The following is a 25,394-nucleotide window of genomic DNA, read 5'->3' as shown; positions in this document are numbered from 1 at the left end:
GCCTAGAGAAGGTAAAAAGGGCAACGAGTTTAAGAAAGACCACAAAAAATCAAGCCAAAAGAGGAGTAGGGCAAGAAGCAAGCTAACACGACTCAAAGAAATTACTGCAATCATTATGACTTCTGTAGACACACCAAGAAGAAGTGTTGAAAACTTTACTTGAGGAGCGGCCTGAGCTCGAGCAAGCAAACTCCAAATTGAGCTTGATGTGAGGAAACCCGCAACAACTATTGAAGCTGATTTAGAGGTGTGAGAAAAACTTTTTTGCTTGAAGATCCAGTTGAAACCAAAACATCATTAAGGCTATTATAGATCCTAGAAGTTAGAAGAATCTCATCTCTGAAAATCAAGTTCAAAAGCTAGGATTGCAGACCAAGCCTCATCCATGTCCTTTACCCTCTTGGTTGGATCTAGAAGGACATCGCATTGAAGATTACGAAGAAGTGTACCTTCAAATTTGCTATAACTGAGAGGTATATCGACGAGGTAACTTGTGAAGTTATTCCTTTGGATGTTTGCCAGGTTATCCTTGGGAGCCCATACTTTTGGATCGAGATGCAATCTTCTACCGGTGTCTAAAAAGTATTGATTCATGGAGGATGGAAAGGAGTTATGATCAAAGCCTCCAAAACACAAGAAAACATAGACCCTGCAATTGCTGCCCAAGCGAAGCGACTTGTTAATGCTTGAAATAAGTTTGCGATAATGGTACAAAAATCTGAAACTACATATGAGAGGCCAAGCTCTCGTTCTTTGGTTCCGCTGAGCGATCTATTCTGATCAAGATTGAGGAGTCTTCATAGTCATTATCGACGAGGAAGGATAGCAAGGACCGTCACTACCACGAAGTCCAGAAGAAGGAACAGAGCTAGTGGTTTGCTAAGACTCGAGAGTGAAGAAGAATCCAACCAAAAACCATCTCCAAGCAAAGCCAGGTGGTTCAACTGCGAGACAGAAAATCAGGCATATCTCCACCTCTAGTTTTGATTTAACGGGAGTTAAATCTCCTAAGAAAGGGGAGATCTGATCTAGGAGGATCACCAAACTTGATGTAGGCCACTTTGACTAATACAAGCAGAGCTAGACAGGATTCAGGAGTGAGATCCACCACATTGAAAAGCTGGATCACATGCCAAACTTTCAGAGACCATAACTTGGTATACGATGCCCAATTGAGATGATCTTTTTTTTGAAATTGAATATCTTTTCAAGATTTATATCTAGGAGGTTGAATTAGGATGAAATTTCAATGTTAGACCCCAAAATATGATGATCAAATTAAAAGTTTCATTTTTGAGTAAGACGGGCATAGCTCTCTATTCGATAAGAATTCGACAAAGCGACAGAAGGTAAAGTTGATGTAGAAGTCGAGATCTACCTCCTTGAAATTTTTAACTCTTATCTATTAGAAATGTCTATTTTAGAAAAAAGAGTTCTACTAGGATTAGAAAGAGAAATCCGACCCAAATTATGTTAATTCGGACCTTACATTATAAATAGAGGCTATGTATCTCATTTTTTTGAAGGATCAATGAAAGAAAAGAGGACTTAAAACTTTACCTTCGAGATTTCTCCATCTTCTTCTAGTTATCTTTTGAGATATTCAAGTTGAGTGGGTTGAAGAAAATTTTCTTCTCCCCAATTAGATCACAAGTCAAGCTCAAGCCAACTCATTTAATTCTGAGTTGAACTTAAGCTGTTTTATGAACAACTCATTTAAGGTATCTAGTAAAAGTTCTATTTTATTTCATTTGAACTAATTTTTCAATTATTTTAATCTTATAGTTGAAATATATTCTACTATTCATAAATTATGTTCATTTATAATAATAAATATAAATTTGTTATTATATTGATAATAATAATAATGGAAATAATTTAATATAAATTATTTATATAAATCGAACTAAGAATGAGTGAGCTATTAGCTCTAGTTATGCTCACTTGCTAACCAAGCTAGCCAAATTTGACCCAAATTTTTAGCTGAACATTAGCTGGTTGTGAACAGCCTGCTTGTTTGACAGTCCTACAAGCCACCACCTTTTTATTTTGTTCTTTTTTCTTTTTTCTTTTAAGTGCAATCCATGTAATATCTTCTCCAAATGTTTAGAAGTTAACATTACCATAAAATCTTAAAATTGATCCAGGTAATACTATTGGTCCTAGCTGTTAGTTTGAGAGTCATGATTCACAATTGAGGTCTTGTAGATCTTAAAAAAGTCTACCTCATTTAATAGTCTACTGCAATTTGAGTCCAAGTCTTGAACATAGGCATGATTCTTGCATTCAGCTCTTGTATGCTTAGGAAGCTAGTGTTTTGACAGGTGCAGTTGCTTAATATGATGATTAACCTAGATTGACATGGATACTTAGCTTGGAAATGTATAGCCTAATTAATAACCTACCATACATTAGAGGATGCCTCAGGTTTACCAGGGCTTATTGACCTCTGAATGAACTCTCTGGAACCATTACCCCCAAACTCAAGAGTCTCTGTGAAACCTATTATATTTTATTTATGACTTAACTGTAAGATTTAAATCCATAAGAATTTCAAACTAGGCAAGTTCATGTTAAAACTAGTCTCTCAAACAATAAAGTAAATCAAATTCAGCAAACAGACATGAGGGAGATGATGCCTATCACTTATGTTTATGAGTGGACATATAAAAGTCAAGTTCAATTAAAAATTATCTAAACCTTGATTTTCAAGCCATCTTCAGCAACCCATACGTAGTCATCAATTCTTGCAAGGTGCTTCTTAAATGCCTCTGAATTTCCTTCCAACCAGCACGCAACCATATTTAGTGCTGTATGTTAAAGATGCAGTCCACTTTAGCATTATCAGCTCCATGATGGTATAAGAACACAAATAAAACCCTATAAGGTTGTTTTTTCTTGCTCTTGAATAAATTGGTGCATATAATACAATTTATTGTAAGTGGAAAAAATTGATATTCTTACACACATGGCAACTTAATAGGGAAAAAAGTTAAAAAGTATTGCTAAGTGGCAGGTTACATCTACTATAAGTTGCTAGGGAGAAATATGTGTGCAGTGAGACAATGACGACCAAAACATCTACCTAGAAGTTCCTCTTTTACTAATATATGGCATTGAATCAATTATTTTTAAGAATGCATGTATAATTCTCACTTGAGTACACATAATTGAGCTTCAGGTATTACTGACTAAAAGATGACAGCGAAATTTACTATCGGGAGGACAAAAGAATAACATGAGCGGAATACTGCATGAATCTATGTTCCAAATCACTATCAGTCTTAAATAAACCTCCAAGATATAGAGTAATAACACTATTTGATCAAACATCCAGGAGAAGAGGAGGTATAAGGGGAGGAGACTCCTAAACTTGCACATCAAGTTTAAACAGGCATACCTATTCTTAAAAAAAAACACTACTCTTAAAAAGGAACACTGCTCTTAAAAATGAACACTACACTTAACATCAGAATATCTATCTCCATGATGGATTAAAGAAAGAAGAGAATTCCTAAAGGGTTTCACTTGTGTTAGTTTGTTTTTTGTTGGTGGTCTGTAGATGCATTTGTTTGAAGAGAGAGTCGCATTTCTCTTTCGTAAAAAATTTTCAAGTGTGCAGAAATGCTTCAGATGGTTATTAATTATTTGACGACCAGAAGTCACTTGCCACTAGAAATTACTTACAGAGTCTAGAAAAAATTTGGATTCTTTTGGCTCCGTTACTTTGAATTTTGAGTTGTAATCCTATAGCTTACTTTGCTTTCTCGCCTCCTTTTCGGAGTTCCCTTACATATCCTAGTGCCTTTTCTCTTCAAAATAAAAATGGTGGATAAAAGTTGAAGCCACAAACTATTGCATAAATCATAAGTTGTCATCTAATAATTTAAGGATGCAAATGTTGGTCATTATCAGCAACTTGAGATATTAGCCATATGAGAACGTTTGCATGGTTCATGCAGAAACCCAATCAAAACTTCCACGAATCTAAGTGAATTTCTAAAAAAAGATCCTTCAAATAAATTTCTCATTATTTTGTCATTGGCATGATAGACATGAAGAGCCCCTTCACTTTGCCTTCCATGGCAACATATAGGAACTTTTAAGTAGATAAAAAAAAAATGATGCCATTTTTTGGTGCTTACCTTGTTAACAAATCCGAAGCAAATATACCGAGTATTTCATCTTCATAATGAATGTGTTGCAAGACAGTGTTGAGAGCTTTTTCTCTTAACCTCTTACCGGGCCAACTTATGAATATTGGTTCAACAACCCTATGAAGAAACATAGAAAGGATATTTTGCACCAATGGAGTGCGGTTGTATGAATCTTCCTGTAAAGGAAAAGTAAAGAAACATTTATATCTACGTAACATTTTAGTTTATATTTAACAATACAAACTAAAAATTAATTTGTCATATTAGAATTCTGCTATAATGCATACGATTATGGAGGATATTCTTGGCTGTATGGAATCTAATTTTTCATTTGTAATGGTTTATTTGTTCAAACAATAGAAATATGAACATCTTGGAATTCTTATCTTCTCATATTATGACTAATATAAGGGGTAGTAGAAAAGAAGTAGATCATGCAAAAGGGCTGATTTGCTTTCAAGAAATGGCTAGCTCTTATCCAGAAAAGCCAAAACATCAAGGGCTCTTTCTAAAATTTTCTTTCAGTAACTATAAGATTTTCATATAACACAGAACCAAATTTACGATACACAATCTAGCCTACTCAATCTTTCTCAACTAAATTTTAGACTCAAAAAAGATTTACCAAGTTTGGACTAGTGGCCACCACCTGCTTCTCTAGTCTATTGAACTCAAATGGTAATGATTATGGTATAGCATAATATCCCATAACTAATTAATTTGCCAACCAGTTGAATTGAAGTTAATATAATATAACGAAGATGATTATAAAGGCTATGCAGCATATGCTAAACCCATATTAAAGAATATCATCTTTTCTTGTCAAAAGGCAACTTTTATGGAGTTATCTAAATGGTTCTTTAGTCATTTTTTTTATACTAATAGTCTTAACTAGGAAACATGATTAATGTTTCAATTTGTTGGTTTCACCTATATACAAGAGTTAAATATCTATATAATTCGAACACTATTGGTACAAAAAATTATGCAGGAGCCACTCATATGCAGAAGTTAGTTATTTATTAAAATGTTAGCCTTATCAAATTGATAGGTTAGGAGGAATCCACAAACAATCCAATTTTCCAAGAACATGAAAACAAAACAAAGAAAAATATACTAACTTTAGCGTATTGATTATAGGTTTGCTTCCAATCTATAACATCATAGGAAATAGTGTAAAGCTCCTTCCGTAATGATAATATTGTTGGTGTAATTGGACCACAAATCGCTTTGCATATACATATGTCATGGCCATATATGCTGTTCGGCAAGCAGAGAACATTCGTCCTGCAAGAGGAATAAAATTTATAACTATAGATTAAATAGATAAATGGTTGAAGTAAACTAAGATGCATTAGCAAATTTGACATGTCAAATTCTGAGTATGTCTTAGTTTCAAGATGAATGCTAAAATCCATCCATTGTCCTATATATCACTATCAGGCAATTTGTATTGGTGGAAGCAAATTTAAAAATATTGTCCATATGCTCTTAGTGGCTGCATTTTCTAAATAATATACAACTATTAGGGGGTACATCAATATACTAAGCAACCAATGTGCCAGTTTCTTTACATGTAATTGTCATACTACTTGAGAAGAGGTATGACACAATAACAATATAATGATTAGTACTATATGCATGGGCAAAGAAAAGCAGGAAAAAGAAAGAAAAGAAGAGAATGTTGTTGTTCAATTAGAAATATGGTTATATTTTCTTCAAATATCAAAAAATAATTATTGATAAAAATAAATGTCTAATTAGGAAATAAAATATGTTCACAAGTGCTGATAAGCTAGGAGTATAAATATGTTCATAGTTTGTATGCATTTTCAAGTGATAAAGCTCCATCAAAAAGTACAATGGTAATGACTGCAAGTGCATATACTTGTCAATACAATAGAAGTCACATGTGATCCTAAAGGAACAATAAAAGTAAAAGATTTAAAATATGAACTCAAAAGGAATTAAAATACATATATATATACACATAATCAATAGAAACACCCTCTCCTTATAGCCTCCTTCAAACTCACTATCCGGTAAAAGAGCATTCATATCAAAGCAACATATACAAGCTAAACATAATAAACCTTCAAATGAATTTCATATTCATTGCATTCTCTTGAGTAGATGTATGCACATATATTACTCTTTGTTTCATACATCTAAGCGGTACCTAATGACTTATCATCATAATGTTTTGTGAGGTCCTAGTGTTATTTGATGTTTACAAAGCATTGAGGTCATATGGAAGTATTAATGTCATTAACTCAATGATCAAGTACATAAACACTTATAGAAGAAAGAAGCGATACATTCTCGATGCATTCTACATTCTCGACACATTCATATACACTCTTCTTCTATATCTAAAACAACTCTCAAGAACTCATCTAAGACAAATTTATTAGAAGAACTTGAGAAAAAGCCTAAATTTCAATTTGACAAAGTTAAGAGTGAAGTTTTTCTTGTGTAACTAATAGATTGTATATTATTTCAGGCTGCTGTGTTTACGAGAGCAAGATATGCATTCATAAAAGAAGGGAGGGAAGAAGTTTAGAATTACTGGATGATCGACGAAGCGGCGAGAGTGAAGCGAAGCAGCGGAGTGGCGGAGGACCGGCGAGGGAACGGATCATCGGATGCCACGATGGAAGGGGAGCATGGAGATCGTGGAGATCGACAGCAACAGATGGTGCCCAAGAAGCCATTGTGGTCGTCGGTGGTCAAGGCACCCCCACGCGACCCCCAGTGGACCTTATTCGAGATCTCCCAAGTGGAACTCTGGCAAAATCAAAGCATCTTCAAGGAGGTTTTGGAGCTGCCGCTGGAGAGGATCAACAAGGTCCGGCGAGCCTCGGCGGCGACGACCCTCCTAGCCAGAGCCTTGGGCGCCCGGTCCCCATGATCGAAGCGTGAAGGAAATCCGGTTTAGGGCTCGGATCAACAATGAGGTCAGGGGTTTTCCATTGGCAGCAGGGCACATAGCTGTCTGTTTCAAGAAGGAAGAGGAGAGGACGCGGTGCTCCGGTGCGGCCCTTGGTTGGTGGCGGGGCAACTGCTTGCAGTGGAGAGCTGCGCCCTGACTTTGTGCCCGGCATCCACGAGATCACCAAGGTAGTGGCATGGGTTCAAATGCGGGCGCTTCCACTCGAGTTCTGGGATTGGGAGTCGATTCTCGACATCACCGGAGTGGCCGGATGCCCCTGGCAACGGACGCGACGACGGATGGCAGACAGCGGCTAGGGTTTGCTAGGGTCCAAATATAAATTGATGCCCTAAAACCCTTGAGGCCCGGGATCTATCTTCAAGGAGAAATGGGAAAGATATGGGAGGGTTTCACCTATGAAAACCTGTCGGGAGTCTGCTTTATGGTGGGTGCTTCGTCATGGAAGGGAGAAGTGTGGCCTCTTGCCTCCGGCTTTCGGGAGGGAGATCGTGCACGGGGTAGAGGGTGGAGGCAATAGCTATGAGCCCGGCTGATGCGAGCCCCGACCAGAGCAACCGGCCGTCCTATGGGCCATGGCTGATCACCATTCGGACTCACAACCCAAAGCCGGCCGGAGCAGAATTAAGGAAGAAGACAACCACCGAGTCGAACGCAGAGTCCACCTAGGGCTCACTCGACGACAACCAGGTGTCAACCAGGCTGAGTCCAGTCGAGGTGGTGGTGGAGGTTGACGAGCAGCAGAAGGTAGCCGTGCTGGACTGGGGGAAAGCGCCGATGCTGGATGATCTCGGTGACGACTTGGCCTCCCCAGTCGAGGTATGCTCTGTGGATTCATTCTTTACTTGCGAGTTGGAGCTGATCCAACTCTTTGTGGGCGACTCGGTCCGGTCCGAACAATGGGCTGCAAGGGCCGAGTGGACCAGCAGCAGTACAATCGCGAGCCCAGCCCAAGCAAACCAGCCCATAGTCCAATGAAGGGTCACGGCAAGACTGGGCTCGCAGCGATAGTGGGGTTGAGACCGGCCCAAAGGGGCTATGCGGAGCCCGATTCCCAGCGAACCTGGTCTGACCCAATGGGGCCCAAGCCCAGCAGCAGCTAATGGGTATGCAGGCCCAAAGGAGGTGGGCGAACGGGTTTCTGGATCCGCATCCTAAACCTGGCTGACTGAGACCAACAGGGGCCTCTCGGTTTCCAAGCGACAAGGTTCGGTTGTTTTGACCGAACCCACTCCCGAACTCCCCCCCACCTTCTTGTCGGCAATGAAGGAGCCGGCGGCGACGGAGGAGCCGGCGGCGACGGAGGAGCCGGCGGCGACGGAGGAGCCGGCGGCGATGGAGGACCTGCATAGCACGGCCGGGGGCAAGAATGTGAGAAGCCTGGTGGTGACGTCGATGGCAGCCCGAAAAAGCAAGGTCGTGGTAACCTCCCAGGGTCCATCCAAGGTCGCGGCAAGGCACCGAGTGGCCGACGGGGGGTGGAGGTGACATCAGGTGTTGAACGTGGGCAGGTGGATGTTGATGGTGATAGTGGACCAGCACAGCACGATCGGGGGCAAGGCGTGCGACTCAGTTGGGACATCGACGGTACCTAGAGAAAGCAGGGGTCGTGTGATCAGGGGGCAGTCACCTTACCGTTAGAGGGTGATCAAGTTGCTAGGAAGGTGAGATGGCAAAATAAGAGGCTGGTGGGGGAGAAAAGCAGGAAGGAATGTGGTGGTGACCAGGGGGCGGCAGGAGGACAGAATGTAGGGGTGGTGCACATGGGAGATGATCATATGAATCTAGTGGTCAAATTGAAGAAGGCCATCCAGAACTGGGAGGGCTTTTCAAATGCAGAGGGGTCCAAATGAGAGGAAAGCAGTCCCCTCTCAAATTCCTTGCTATGAATATTCTTCTATGGAATTGTCGGAGGGCGGGTAAACCGTCCTTTAGCCCAGCATTTCGAAGGCTAGTGCACATGCATGAGCCAACCATTTATGTACTCCTAGAGACTAGATTCTCAAGGAGAGGATTACAACAAGCACAGTGGAGACTACCCCGCTCTTGGGGATTCCATGCAATTGAATCTCAGGGGTTATCGGGCGGTATCATTGTGACATGACAACTGGATAGTTGCAAGATTGATGTTTTTAATGTTTGCAGACAGAATGTAGTGATGGTAATATCTGAGAGGAATGGGCAGTCTTGGGTGTTTTCTGTAGTATATGCGAGCACGGATTTCTGTGAGAGAAGGATGTTGTCGGAGGAGGTAAGCTGCTTGATCCATCAGGGCTATCCAACTATGGTGGCTGGTGACTTTAATTGTATTGACATTCCTATGGAAAAAATGGGGGGCAATCTTCACACATAAATTAGAGGTGAGGGAGTTTCAGAACTTCATCAGGAGGAATGGATTAGTGGATCTGGGCTTCTTGGGACCAAGATTCACATGGTGTAACACAGGTTGGGCCACGCCAGGGATTTGGGGATGCGGTTGACCGGTGTGTGTGCCACGGCCGGGTGTATTCAGGACTAGCCAGACTTCAAGGTACGCCATCTTACCCACGGATTGTGTCTGACCATTGCCCTGTGTTGGTAAGCACCTCTGCCCACTATCCATACACATGGTCCTTTTTGATTCGAGAATCTATGGCTTTCATATCCTCGATCCTGGGAGGTTTGTGAGGGGAGGCCTGGCCAGATCCCGGGTGCGCGGGAATGCTGTCTATAGGGCTCATGCAGGTTGGAGATGACTAAACGGCGACTGCAGAGGTGGAACAAGAAAGAGGTAGGGAACATCTTTAGGCAGATTGAAGTGGCTGAATCAGCTATTGCAGCAATCCAAACAGCAAAGAGATGAAGGAGGCTTGTCCGAGGGTGAGCAGGAGGAGCTTAGATCTCAGCTCGCCCGGCACCATTCCCTTCTGCTGCAGCATGAAACTTTTAGGAAATAGAAGTCGAGGATTTAGTGGATTTTGGAGGGAGATCGATTACTAGATTTTTCCATCAGACAACAATCATTTGCCGGCAGCGGAACAGAGTCTATAGTATCAAGGAGAGCAGTGGCCAGATGACTGATGATCCAGACACGGTCAGAAGAGTGTTGGAGGAGTTCTTCAGGTCGAGATGGACAGAGCAGACCAGGGATGGAGAGCTACCCGCCCAACCTGTTCCATCAAGGAGAGTTACGGATGTGGAGAACACTGAGCTAATTAGGCCGGTGACAGCAATAGAGATTTAGGAGAGTCTTCGGTCCATGGTTGGGGATAAGGCTCCAGACGCTGGATGGCTTTCCTTCTATTTTCTTCAGAGGTCTGGCGCATAGTCAGACAGGATGTGATTGAGGCTATCCTTCAGTGCTTTAGCTCAGCCACTATTCCTAGTGAGTGGAAACGAACCTTTATCATCCGGATTCTAAAGAGGCAGGATGCCACAGAACCGAGTCATTATTGCCCCATTAGCCTCTGTACTACCATCTACAAAATCATTGCGAAGATTTTAGTGAGGAGAGTCGGAGGTTTATTGGCTGAGTTGGTTAGTCCCGAGCAGGGGGCTTTCATCAGGGGATGCAGTATCTCTGATAATGGTATCTGATAGCCCAGGAGTGTGATCTCAGGCAGGCCTCACTGCATTGGATGGGCATCAAGTTAGATATGGAGAGAGCTTACGGATAGGATGGACTGGCACGGTTCTAGTATGCACATTGGAGATTTTTGGCTTTCATCGTCAGTAGAGTCAGTTGGGTTATGTGCTGTGTTCGGTCACCTTCATTTGCCATTTTGGTGAATGGCACGCCTACGTGCTTCTTCGAGTCATCAATGGGCCTGCGGCAGGGTTGTCCATTGTCCCCTCTATTGTTTATCCTATGCTCGGACGCCTTATCTAAAGCTCTCTGTAATGCTGCTGAGTCCCATGCCTTGGAGCCTTACAGGTCGAGGACAGGTACATTCCAAATCTCCCACTTGTTGTTCACTAACGATTGTTTTTTGATGTCTAGATAGAGCAAGAGGTCGGCACAGGTGATCCGTTGGATCGTAGGGGAAATCGGCGGTCAACTTGGCCAAATCGGCGGTATGCTACTCACCAAAGATTGAGGCTCCGGTGAAAGATGTCATTTCAGAGATTTTGGGGATCAGTGAGCATGTTGGCAGTATGCGGTACTTGAGGATTCCAATCACCGGCCGGTGGCTGCGTAGGAGTGATTGTTCAGGGGTGGAGATGATGATCCGTCAGCATCTAGAGGGATAGCAGGCGAGCACTCTCTCCATGATGGGCAGAGTCACATTAGTCAGATCAGTGTTGAGTTCTATTCCCATATACTTGCTCTCTAATACAATTGTTCCGATGGCTTTGCTGAGGCCATTGGAGCAATTGCTTTGGAGTTTTATCTGGGGTGGGCGAGCTCGAGGAGGTGGCATCCATTTGCTTGCTTGGGAGGTTCTCTGTCAGCCGACGAGTAGTGGGGGCTTGGGCATTCACTCTCTTATCACCAGGCGGGAGTATTGTCAGCTAGGCATGTGGCCAGATTTATTCTGGAGCTGGATGGGTTATGGAGTAGGTTGATGAGAGCCAAGTACAGGGAGAGATGTGTCGGCGACTCATTCAGACCTGGGCACCGGTGCTCCTTCATTTGGCGTGAGATGTGTGGACGAGCCCCGCAGGTGCTCCCTTGCATCTCGTGGGCAGTGGGGGATGGCTGCAGGATAGATGTTGTTGAGGATCGCTGGATGACTGGACTGCCGATTTCCAGATGGCCTACCATGTTCGACCTAGCGGCAGTAGCCGGTTGTAGAGTTTGTGATCTTTTGGTTCTCGGAGAATGCAGATGGGATGCTGATCAGCACATGCAGTTTGGTGATGACCTCGCTGAGAGGATACTAGCTACACCACTACCCATAGAGGGGACAACAGATAGGAGGGAATGGAGCCGGACTGATAGGGCAGGAGCTACAACTAGTGACGTCCGGACTACACTAGACCCGGGGCCCACACGCACTTTGAAGGGCCACTGGATATGGCGATTACGAGTCCACCCATGGGTAGCCCTCTTCCTGTGGAGGGTGGCATGGGGCATCCTACCTACGAGAGGGGTATTGGCTCGGTGGGGGATTCGCGTATCGAGCGATTGTGAGGAATGTCCAGGGGAGGAGGAGACGATTGGTCATGCACTGTTCACGTGCCCACGATCTCTTCAGGTTTGGGACATTGTTTCGACCCAGCAGCAGAGATTTACTTTGCGGCTGATATTTCTGAGATAGCTGAGAGACTCTGCTCGAAGATTTGATATGGCAGAGAGGGGAGTGGTATGGGCATATGTGGCATATCATATATGGCTAGACAGAAATGCGAGGATCTTCGAGGGTAGAGGATTCTATTCGAGATCAGTAGTGGATAGAGCCTTGGCACAGGCATACAAGCTGGTGAGTGCTGCAATTGTGAGTTTACCTGGAGATGACAGGGACATCTGGGATTCCTCTTTGACTCCTACAGCGTCTAGGTACGCGATGATACCGATGGTATCCTGGGAGCCCCCACCCCTTGGTTTCCTCAAAGTGAATTTTGATAGTAGCATCTCAGAGGGCGGTAGCAGATGCGGTGTGGGCTTTGTGATCAGAGACCACGACTTCAGATTGATTGCGGCTGGAGATCGGCGTATCTTTGATGAGTCTGTCCCAGTGGCGGGGTTGCGAGCGGTATGGGAGGGCCTTGTTCAGGCCAGAGGGCATCTGGGCGCTCAGCGGGTCCTACTTGAGGGAGATTCGACTACAATGGTCAACTGAATTCGGAGTGGGCGTGTTAGGCCAGATCTGCACCCTCTTGTCTATGATATCTGCCATCTTGTGGGAGAGTTGGACTCCTTCTGAGCCACGCATGTCTTTCGTGAGGCGAACAGTGCGGCAGACTGGGTCGCCTCATTCGCAGCACACCACTCTGGAGCCATCTTATGGAGGAGATTGGAGCGAGTGCCGGCAGCACTGGAGCGTGTTTTGCTTTTTGATTATTCTGGGCATTCTCACGGTTTGTAGTGAGACGCCGGTACACCAAAAAAAAAGAGTTTTCTTGTTAAGGGGCAATTCAATCTTTTTACTAGTCAAAGAGATGAAACTTTTATATGCCAAGCATCCTAAATTAATTGCAATATCTTTTATTGGGTTCATGTGCTAAACTAACCTTAAGATATAGAAAATTAGGGTTAGAGTCGACCCCAGAAAGTTTGGAGTCGACTTTGATATATTTGGCCAGCTATGGCACACTTGGCACACATTGGTACATTTGGCACAGAGTTAGAGTCGGCCCCAGAAGAATTGGAGTCAACCCTGGCACATCTGGCACATTTGGCTTGCTTGGCACAAGGTTCAGGTCGACTGCAAAAATCAGCACTGTAGCTTGAGTCGACCCCAACAAATTTTCATCAAAAATTGCTCTCTAGATTTTCTGTCAGAGTCAACCCCAAGTAAGATCGGGTCGACCCCATCCATGCTCGAGTCGACCCGAACAAAGTTCGAATCGACCCCAGCTTGGAACATCAGAAATCAGCTCTCTGGATTTTCTGTCAGAGTCGACCCCAGTCAAGATTGAGTCGACCCAAGCTAAGTTCAAGTCGACCTCAGAAAAATTCGAGTCAACCTCAGCTTGAAACATCAGAAATTAGCTCTCTGGATTCCCTGTCAGAGTCGACCCCAGCCAAGCTCGAGTCGACCCGAGCACAACTGACAGCATAACTGCTAGTTCTACAGATGTACTTTTTAAGGCTCCAATGACTATAAACAGCTAGTTTCTTCAATCTAATAGCTAGAAACTGATATTTAGAGGTTGGAGAAGTATTTAAGAGCCACCATTCATCAAAAAAAATTATCTTGGTGGGAATCTAAGTGTGCATTCAAGAGAAAGAGGAAATCCAAGAGAGTTTAATTTATTGCTTCAAGTTCAAACCCAAAAGAAGTGTGTTGAGCAGAATTCAAGTGCCTTCAAGAGCTCAACCAATTCATTGAAGAGTGAAGCAATCTCAACGAAAAAAAAAAAATTGCCTTCAAAGCGATAACATCTCTCTTTTCTTCTCCTTAGTGCATATTTGTTTATTTGCTCATTAAAGAGCTTTATACTTTGATTCGCTTATTCTTGTTGTAAGGTTTGTTGGTGATCCCATAAAACCAACAATATAGGATTGATGGTGAGCCCGTAAAACCAACAGTGTAGGTTTGTTGGTGAGCCCATCAAACCAACGGTTAGGTTCTTGTTGGTGATCCCGTAAAATCAACTATTAGGTTTTTAGATTGTGAGCCCGATAAAACAATCCAACTGTAATTCGAGAGATTATAGTGAATTTTCAAGAAGATGCTTAGGAAGTAGACGTAGGTGCCTTGGAGTGCACCGAACCACTATACGAGCTTATGTTTGCATTGTGTCTTGCCTTGTGCTTCCTGTTTTACTTTCTTCATTACATTGTGTAGCTGCTCTAGCTTAATTACTTAAAGTGATTTACTTGTGATTACTTAGAGCTTAAATACTTTAGCTTCCACTGCTTTTATACCTTTTGCATAGGTTAAATTGCATACTCATTTATAAATTAATTTGGAGTCATAAAATGTAGAAAACTCAATTCACCCTTCCCTCTTGGGTTGTCATCTTGGGCAACAAGTGGTATTAAAGTAGGTGCTCTCTTGTTATTTATAGTCTTAACCAACTAGAGCCAAAGATCATGGCAACCCCGCATAATGTGTTATTTATAGAGGAACTTTCCACAAACAAACCTCCACTATTTGATGAAAATAACTATATTCAATAGAAAGCTAGAATAAAAATCTTAGTTCAATCACAAAATTATGAGTTATGAAATATCATAACAAATGGTCCTCACACACTCTCTCAAACTATTAATAAAAAAGACTTAGCACAATTGAATGCAAATGCTATAAATATACTATATTGTGCTATCCATGAATCTGTATTTAATGAAATCTCTGCATGCTTATCTGCTAAGGAGATCTGGGATACTTTAAAAAATATTTATAACAAATTTCAGATTAGCTCAAATGTGCTTCAATTACATACTAATAGTGAACCTACAGGAAAGAATTTTGAATCTTTCAATTAGAAAGAAAGAATAATAAATGAAGAATTCAGTGATGAAAACAAGGATCCATCCTCAAATACCGAAAAATTCAAAAGCTTTCGGAAGACAAAGATGAAGAGGAAGCAAGAAGAAAGAAAAAAAGAGATAAAAAGCAAGAAAGCCTTGACCAAGAGTGAGTCAAGCAAGAAAATAAAAGTTAGGTGTAACAATGATGACATCAGCTCCAAAGAACTACAAGAGGTAACTAACTTGCGCTTTATGGCACACGAAAATAAGATAAAATCTAAAACTGATTTTACATTAAATGAATTTCAAGAAGAATTCTCTTATGATGAACTATTAAATGCTTTCATGATTTGTATGGTGAATGTAGAAAATTAGCTATGAAAAACAAAAATCTTAAAAAGCTAAATCTGGAAATGTCAGAAGAAAAAAATTCTACCGTTGAAATGAAAGACAAATTAAATTCTAAGAATAAACGCTTAACGTTAAATTCAGAAGAATTGATTCAAAAAATTAAAATTTAATTAAAAAAAATCGAAACTTAAGTGAAGATGTTAACCAATTGAAATTTTTTATTAACAAATCCACTGTAAGTTCAAAAAGATTAAAAACGATGTTTGAAAGCCAACATGCTTCTTTGATAAATCAAGACTTGACTGGACTTCTTTACTTAACAATAAACTCCTAATAAAAAGGTTATCAATTCACCAAGCAAACCATCAAATAAGAAACTTATTTCAAATATGAAAAGAATAGACATAAAAACTTTACCTATAGTACCAATACAAACAAATAAAATGGTAAATTATTATAATTAAATAGATTTGGGTTCCATAAACGAACCATATGCCACTAACCTCCAAAGACCCAAACAAGCTTGGGTATCCAGAATTAAAATATGAGGATGTAGATGTAGGTGTGCCAAACTACCATGGGAACAAATGAAACTTCCATACGAATGGGTTGCGTTGACCACATAATTAAGGATGAGTCTCAATTTAATTCATTAAATCTAGTATATAGGTGTAACATTCTACATCGTATATTGAAATTATCTCTCTATATGAATTGCGATACTCTTTGCATCAAAAAGTTTTAAATGCCTCATATGTTACATCTTATCCTCAACGATCTTTAGTATGAAATTTTTAATGCTTGCATGATGATATGAAAACAATGAATGAATATTTATAACTCTTTCAAGTTTTCTTAAAATCTAAATCTCTCTCTTTAGTCATAAATGTTTGATGCTGATTTCATGCCTTCAATGTTAAAACCTTATTGAGCATAATACAGATGAAATCTTATTTCATCTTTTGTAAAGGTATGAATGTAATTTATCATTATCATCATTCATTCCTTAATATGATTATTTGAAATATATTATGATTTGCTCTATAAGTCGCATGTGTGCATCATAGGTTAAATCATCATCATCTCAAATTGGTTCATTCATAAATGATTAATGCTGTATGATCACTAATGAGAAACTCACGTTAAAAAGTATTTACAATAATCTAATGTTTTTTCCTCTTACAACTAATTTTCAGACTATTTTAAAGTCCAATCAATAATCTGATCTTTAAAGTGTTTCACTGAGCATAATCATTGTATTCATGATAATATCTTTCTCTACAATTATCTAAATTCTGCTGATTAATTGTAACACGTCAATATTAATCTGATCATAAAAAATCTTTTAAAGAATGAATATTAATTCTTTTGAACTATCTCTCATAAGTCAAAATAAATTCTATTTGCTCTAAAAAGAAGATTACTTATCTTTACTAAAACATGATTATTTATTGAAAGCTGAATCATAATTAGAATTTTGATAAGAAAACGATTGTTTAAGATATTTGATTAAAACTTAACCTGTTATCTAAACATAAGTCTATATACTTTATATAAAAACTAAGAATTATATCTTATTAAATATATTATCTTGAGCAAATAGAATCTAGGCTAAATTAATTCTCTGAAAACGAAGAAATTGATATAGTAACTTGACTTTGATGAGTCCTTCCTATTGCTCACATGGTTGTCCTTCGAATCTTCGTGTCTAACGATTTTTTAATGTGTATCTCAGTGATCTGTGCTTAGTTTTGAGCAAACTTCTTGAAGTAGTGTGACTAAATACTTAATTAGTTTTATAATTATATTGAGTCATCCAATTAAAAGTTTCTTGTAATGAATGTTATGCATTTTGATAAAACTGATGACCTCTCCATCAAGAAAGCAAAAGGATTTTCTTAATAATGCAGGATCCTTAATCAAGAAAATGAAAAATTTCAACTTGAAGGACCTCTACACAAGATGCATAGAATATTCACATGCAACCAAGAGAGAGGATCTTCTTCAGCCAAAAGTTTACACATAAGAAATCTAATAAGTATTTTGAATCAGTAATTTTAGATATCTCTCTTGTAAATTAGCTGAGCAAAGTCCATAACTTAAATCTTATAGTGGCATGATTAAAATCTTTAGTTACTAATTTTTTGATATCATGTCTACATATGTATTGATTGACTTATGCTTTTGAAAATTGTTTCATGATTTGCCTAAATTGAAATATACCTTTGCCTATGTGATGCATAACCATGAAATACACAAGTTTATGCTTCAAATTTTGATTTAAAATAACTTGTCATAAGCTATGAATCTTTGAGCATAATGAAAATATTGTTTGCATGATATACATTTATATGATATGCAGCATATTAGATTATTTCTTTTGCTCTTTCATGAAAATTACTTGAAAATAACAAAAAGAGAGAGATAAAAAAAAGAAAAATATTGTTCAGAGGAAGTCAAAGCTGAGTAAAAGTAAAACCTTGAACAAATGAAGAAAATTAAAATGTTCATTGATTGCTTAAAAAAAGTTCATAAAAAGAGCAAGGAAATAACAGATAAATAAAAATATATATAAGAAGAATTGTTGCTCACATTAATAATCTTAAAGTAAGAATAAATGGAACTAACAGAATTTGTGAAAAACAAATGAAGTGTCAATCACTTGAAAACACTCCTTAAGGATAAAATCAGTGCTAAATTATATTTAAACAGGGGTGAGTTTTATTTGAGAAGAATTGATTTTGATCCTTAACATGCTTATTCTTAATACTTTAACGCATAATGTTATGATTTAATACATACTATATTTTGCATGTGGCATGATGTTTTGAATTATGAGTTTTCAATATTCAGATAATGAGGATCTTGCTCAAATAGAATTTGTAATGCCCCATGCCTAGATAATTTGATTGAAACATATTTTTACCAACAGCAACATCATTTTGTTTTTTTTAATATTCATAATTTGGAATGTGTTTTAACCTTGCACATAAGTTTTTACTTCACATTTGCTTTCGAAATAACTTGTGTTCTGAAGCTTAATAAAAATAGTTTTCACTTGCATTCTAAACTCCTCAATGATATTTATTTTCTGGATTTATTGATTTATTTTCTTATTGTTCTGATTAGAAATTTTTTTTTATTAAATCAGTTTCAATGCTTGAATATTTGAGATACTATGTAAGAATTTTTCTAAGCATTTTTGAAAAAAATTTCAGGTTTGTCATCCATGATCACTTTTAGAATCTGAAAGTTGAATATATTTGCAAAAAAAAAGAGAATAATAATTTTGTTTTAGTGAGTATCTTTTGAAAAATAAAAAGAAAGAATAATCTGAATATGCAAATTAGGCAGAATGAATTGATTCTAATTTATCTTTCAACTTGCCTAACATTAGTACATAATATCCTCCAATTTATACCAAAATTCAATATGAATTATAAAGATTTTGGATGTGCTCTAATATTTTTGAAATATGTGTTTTCAATCTTAATAATTTAAGATGAGTTACAATATAGAAGATACATATCTCAAATTATAATCTTAAAAACTTTCTTAAAAAATTTTATGAAATTCAGAATCTGATTTTGTATAAATGCTTAAACTTAACTGAAAAATGCTTCTATCGTTGCATTTTAGTAACTTTTATTATATGCTTCAATGATTGCATCATTTTGGAGAATAACTTAATATGATTCTTAGATGAAAACTACAGTTTAAAAAAAAATAGAATTAATTTTGATGTCTTGGTTGTTTGCTCCAATACGCATCTGAAATATATTATTTTTTATCTATAGAGTGTACTAAAATTGATCTAATTGATGTATTTTTTAATGATCTTGATTACCTATAGATATTTTTAAATATATAATATTAAAAAAATTATGTTTCATATATACATTGCTGTAAAATTATTGAATTCTATAAATATACATTTGAATGATCTTCTATATATTTTTCTCCTGCATAATTAAGTACTTCTATCATTAAAAGAAAAGGCTATTTTTAAAGGAGAATGAATGATCCTAAAGCTAGAAATATTTCAACTCACTCAAATGATTCTTAAAGAAAAAAAATGTAATTGCTTTTGAAAAAGATTTGAGCTTCAAAAGTGTGGAGTGATTGATTAAAACCCTATTTGATTTTGATGAGCTCAAAGCATTTGAGTATATCTCTTGTTTACTAATGAATTCAATTAAGTGTTTCAGTGAACTTGGTTCATAATATTTTGGATAAGTTAAGAAGTCAGCTTGAACCAAAGTCTGAGACTCGAGTCGACTCCAGAGTATCACGAGTCGACTCCAAGCGTATCAAGTTCACTGGCACGAGCTCGAGTCGACTCCAGATCAGTACGAGTCGACTCCGACTGAGAACAGACAGACGAACAGAAAGCATCAACTCAAAACCTGTCAGCGAGTCGACTCCTGAACTGCGCGAGTCGACTCCGATGTTCACCAAGTCGACTCCAGGGTAGTATGAGTCGACTCCTAGGAGTCACAGGCAGAAAAGTCAGAGAGCAGTTTTTAGGTCTGAGATTCGAGTCGACTCCAGTGGAACGCGAGTCGACTCCGATGGTTGGCAAGTCGACTCGAAAGAAAGTGAGAGTCGACTCTCAGAGGAACACAAGGAAAAAGTCAGAGAACGTTTTTCGGACTCTGAGATTCGAGTCGACTCCCGCATTGCACGAGTCGACTCCGAGACACCGCGACCCCAAAGAAGACAGAAGACCAATTTACTGTCTCTGAGATTCGAGTCGACTCCCAGACAGCTCGAGTCGACTCCAAGGCAGCGCTTCACTAAAAACACAGAAGACTAAGTTTCGGAAACTGAGAGCCGAGTCAACTCCGGAACAGTTCGAGTCGACTCCAAGACTGGACGAGCCAAAAGACAAAAGATCGGGAGTTCGGGCTCTGAGCGCCGAGTCGACTCCCAGGACAGTCGAGTCGACTCGAGTTGGCCAAGTTGAAAATTGGCTCCGTGGACTTCATGGGATGAGCCGACTCCGAAAATGCCAAGTCAGCTCCAGAAGTTGGCGAGTCGACTCCCAGTCGAAGAGGCTACTTTAATTCAAATCCGGAACAGTTGCCGAGTCGACTCCAGAAAAGCTTGAGTCGACTCCTGCTACAGCCGAGTCGACTCCTGATCGCGCGAGTCGACTCCAACCCACCAACGGACATATTGTCAGGGTGTGCAGAGTGTGCAGAACGGGCAGAAAAAGGTCTCTAACGGCTAGTTTCCGTGGGGGATGGCTTAAATAGCCACAGAAGACTGTAGCAAGGCAGAGAACAACTATTCCACTCAAAGAAATCAAGCATTCAATCTCTGCAACCTGTTCTTCAACGGAAAAGAGGGAAGAGCAACATTAACTCCATCCAACTTCCTCTTCCCAGCATTTAAGGAAGCCTCCTCCTGCATTCAAGTCGATCACACATTCAAGAGGAGACTCGAAGTTCGAAAAGCCCTACTCAACTCCAACTCAAACGTGTTTGAGGGCTTCTAACTTCTCTTCTGTTCATATTGTTGCTTATCTGCTTTTGAGAAGCTTTGTTTTCTGTTTGTCCCTTTTATTTACAACTTGTCTTTGCTTGATTCAATCGGGGGATTGAATCAAGAGTCTTGAGGTTGGTTGGTGAGCCGAGTGTAAAACCAACGTGTGTAAGGGTTCGATTGTGATCCCGCGAAAACAATCGGGGTGGTTCTAGTCGGTGAGCCTGAGAAAACCGACCGAGTTCGTTGTGAGCTCGTAAAACAACAAGTTTGGTTGTGAGCTTGTAAAACAACCGGCTGTAATCCAAGGGGTTATAGTGAATTCCCAAGTGAGACTTGGGGAGTGGACGTAGGAGCAAGGGTTAGCTCCGAACCACTATAAAATCCTTGTGTTTATGATGTTTGTCTCTTCTTTACTCTCATTTCATTCACAGCACATAGCAATTAATTAATCATCTGGGTAAAGCATTAATTAGTCATCCACAACGTTTTAAATAGCCAAATTCTTTTAAAACCCAATTCACCCCCCCCCCTCTCTTGGGTTGTCTATCTGGGCAACAAGTGGTATCAGAGCCTAAACTCTTCTACCCTAAGAGTCAAAGATCAAAATGACAACCCCATTTGGATCTTCCCACATTGAGGGTCAGTCCACCCAAAGACCCCCATTCTTTAATGGATCCGACTACTCATATTGGAAGGCTAGGATGAGAATATTCATCCAAGCCCAAGATTATGAGATGTAGACCATTGTAGTAAATGGGCCATACATCCCATCCATATATGTAGAGGGTGTCACTGTACCCAAACTAGAAAAGGATTGGGATGAGCATGACATGAGAAAGGCACAACTAAATTCTAAAGCTATGAATGTGCTTTACTGTGCCTTAGATAGAAATGAATTCAATAGGGTCTCAACTTGCAATTCTGCAAAAGAGATTTGGGACAGACTTGAAGTGACCCATGAGGGCACGAATCAAGTCAAAGAATCCAAAATAAATATTTTGGTTCATAAGTATGAACTATTTAAAATGGATTCTAATGAAACAATCACATGCATGTTCACTAGGTTTACTGACATTGTCAATGGCCTAAAAAGCCTTGGCAAAAATTATACTAACAGTGATCTTGTCAGGAAAATTCTTCGCTGTCTACCAAGGTCATGGGAAGCCAAGGTGACGGCAATCCAAGAAGCTAAGGACTTGAACAAGCTTCCACTTGAAGAGCTCCTTGGATCCCTAATGACCCACGAGCTAACAATGAAGCAGCACAGCGAAGAAGAGTCCTCCCATAAGAAAAAGGTAATAGCTCTTAAATCTACTTCATCTAACAAAGACTTGTCTTGCAGCAGCAGCAGTGAAGAAGAAGAGCTTGAGGGAGATGATGGTGAGGCTCTTCTTGTGCGCAAGTTCAGAAAATTCATCAACCACAAGAAGTCCTATCATCAAAGGAGAGGCCCCTCAAATTCCTACCGCAAGGATAAAGGTAAGGAAAGGAAAAGTGAGGGGATTGGGTGTTATGAGTGCAAGAAACCGGGGCACATTCGAGCTGAGTGTCCCTTACTAAAGAAAGGGAGCAAATACAAGAAGAAGAAAGCTCTCGTCACCACCCTATCGGACTCGGACTCATCATCATCATCATCGGATGATGAACAAGAAGAAAAGGCCAATCTCTGCTTCATGGCCAATGAAAATGAGGGTAACGTCCGAATCGCATCTAGATTTTACATTTGATGAACTTTATGATGCATTTAATGAATTAATGATAGAATATAAGGCCATAAATCTTAAGAATAAAGAACTAAAAATAGCTAATCAATCATACCTACATAAATACGATAAATTAGTTAAGGATAAGGAATAATCACCAAAGAAAATATAGAACTTAAGACAAGCAACCAACTCTTAACTCAAAAGACTAATATCTTAACTAAAGAAAATGAAAGGCTGAATAAAGAAACATTAGAACCTAAAAAAATAAACAAATCTTAAACAAGGATCTCACAAAAGAACTAAATGATCTAAAAGCAGAAAATCAAACACTAACTAAAGAACTTGAAAAATACAAACCTTTGGTTGAAAATTTACATATAGTTCAGAAAAATTGAATATGATACTTAATAGTCAACGAGCGGTATTCAATAGAGCGGGTTTAGGATATAAACCTAAAAATAAGCAAAAACTTCTTAGTAACTTCTTTGTTAAAGCTGGAGAAAGCAAAACTAAGAAAGTAATCTGCTTTTGTTGTGGAACTATAGGACATAAGGCAAATGTATGTAACTATAGGAAAGGAAAAACTAAAAGAAAAATTAAAAGGGTATGGGTTCCAAAAGGAACCAATATGACTAACCATGAAGGACCCAAGAAAACTTGGGTACCTAAGATTATATGATCCGCTTGTGTAGGAGTGTCTTGCAGCCAAGGTCAACAAAAATTGCTGGTACTTGGATAGTGGCTGCTCAAGGCACATGACGGGTGACAAGGATCAATTTTTCACCCTTGAAGCTAAGAAGGGAGGTGCTGTGACTTTTGGAGACAACAACCAAGGTCACATCATTGGTATTGGTAAAGTTCAAATTACCCCTTCTACTTTTATTGATAATGTTAGATATGTTGATGGTCTTAAGCATAACTTATTAAGCATTAGTCAATTATGTGATAAAGGTTATGATGTTATGTTTAAACCATCACTATGCATTATAACAAACCCAAATGACAATAGTTTAGTTTTTAAAGGAATTAGACGTGGGAATGTGTATGTTGTAGACCTTGAAGATCTTGCCAAACATAATCAATGTTTAGTTGTTAATAAAACTAAGGATAATGATGCTAGTTGGTTATGCACCGTAAGTTAGGTCATGCAAGCATGGACACAATAACCAACTAGTTAAAAGAGATTCCGTGATAGGTTTGCCAAAATTAAAATTTGAAAAGAATAAAATATGTGAAGCATGTCAATTTGGCAAACAATCTAGGAACTCATTTAAATCTATAAAGTGTGTCTCTACCTCTAGACCTCTAGAACTACTACACATGGACCTATTTGGACCAACTAGAACCACTAGTCTAGGTGGAAATAAATATGGTCTAGTCATTGTAGATGATTATTCTAGATACACATGGGTTATGTTCCTAGCACATAAAGATCAAGCTTTTTCAGTTTTTAGAAAGTTCCATAAGGAAGTAACAAATGCTAGAGATTCTTCAGTCATAGCCATTAGAAGTGACCATGGAACTGAATTTGAAAATCAGTTATTTGATGGTTTGTAGTAAAAAGGGGATAACCCATAATTTCTCTACACCTAGGACACCACAACAAAATGGAGTTGTGGAGAGAAAAAATAGAACTCTAAGAAAATGGCTAGAACTATGTTATGTGAAAGTAACCTCCCTAAGTATTTTTGGGGAGAAGCCATTAATACTTCTTGTCATATATTAAATAGAGTTCTATTGAGACCCATTATAAAGAAAAACACCTTATGAACTTTGGAAAAACAGAAAACCAAAGGTAAACTACTTTCATGTTTTTGGATGTAGGTGTTTTGTTCATAACAATGGGAAAGATAATCTAGGTAAATTTGACTCTAAATCTGATGAGGGATATTCTTAGGTTACTCTACAACTAGTAAAGTCTATAGAGTCTTTAATAAAAAATCCTTGTTATAGAAGAATCTATACATGTTGTATTTGATGATTCTAGTGACATCTCTTCTAGCAAGAGAGTTAATTTTGATGATGATGCTGAAATTCTTGAAGAAAAGATAGATGAGATGACATTACAAGATGATAATCAAAAATTAATTGAAGGTGCATCGTCAAGCCAAGAGGCTATTGTGGATCATGGACTAACTAAAGCTTGGAGGTATGCTCACAGGGCATCCCTAAGGAATTCAAATTACTAGATGATCCATCTCAACCTGATTAGGACTACGGGCATCCCTTAGGGAACTTAAATGAAGTCATCTAGCTTTTTGGTTTCTCAATTGTGAGCCCAAACACAATAGAAGAATGCTGAAAAAGGATGTAAAATTGGATAAGATGGCAGTGCAAGAAGAATTAAACCAACATTTACTAGAAACAAAGTATGGAATCTAGTTGAAAGACCTACCCTGAAATATCTCAATTATAGGTACCAAAGGGATTTATAAAAATAAACTTGATGAAAATGGTACCGGTAATAAGGAATAAGGCTTAGATTAGTAGCAAAGGGTTTATAATCAAGGAAGAAGGGTATAGATTTTGGTTGATCGAAGACCGTTGTGGTCCCCGGTAGCTAGGACGTGTGGGAAGGCAATTAGCACTTTCTGCTACGCATGTTGCATGCTCTAAGCGACTTCAAAATTATTGTCAAATGGATGTAAAAAGTTGCATTTTTAAATGGGCATATTAAT

The 25,394-nt window shown here is 38.9% G+C and overlaps 1 pseudogene; it reads right to left on the bottom strand.

Moving 5' to 3' along the window:
* LOC103715695 overlaps positions 1 to 25,394 on the bottom strand; it is a 94,569-nt pseudogene that overhangs the window by 42,359 nt on the left and 26,816 nt on the right.

This window comes from Phoenix dactylifera, unplaced genomic scaffold (genome assembly GCF_009389715.1).
Source record: "Phoenix dactylifera cultivar Barhee BC4 unplaced genomic scaffold, palm_55x_up_171113_PBpolish2nd_filt_p 000319F, whole genome shotgun sequence".
NCBI lineage: Eukaryota > Viridiplantae > Streptophyta > Magnoliopsida > Arecales > Arecaceae > Phoenix > Phoenix dactylifera.
This window is presented reverse-complemented; position numbering and strand designations above follow the sequence as displayed.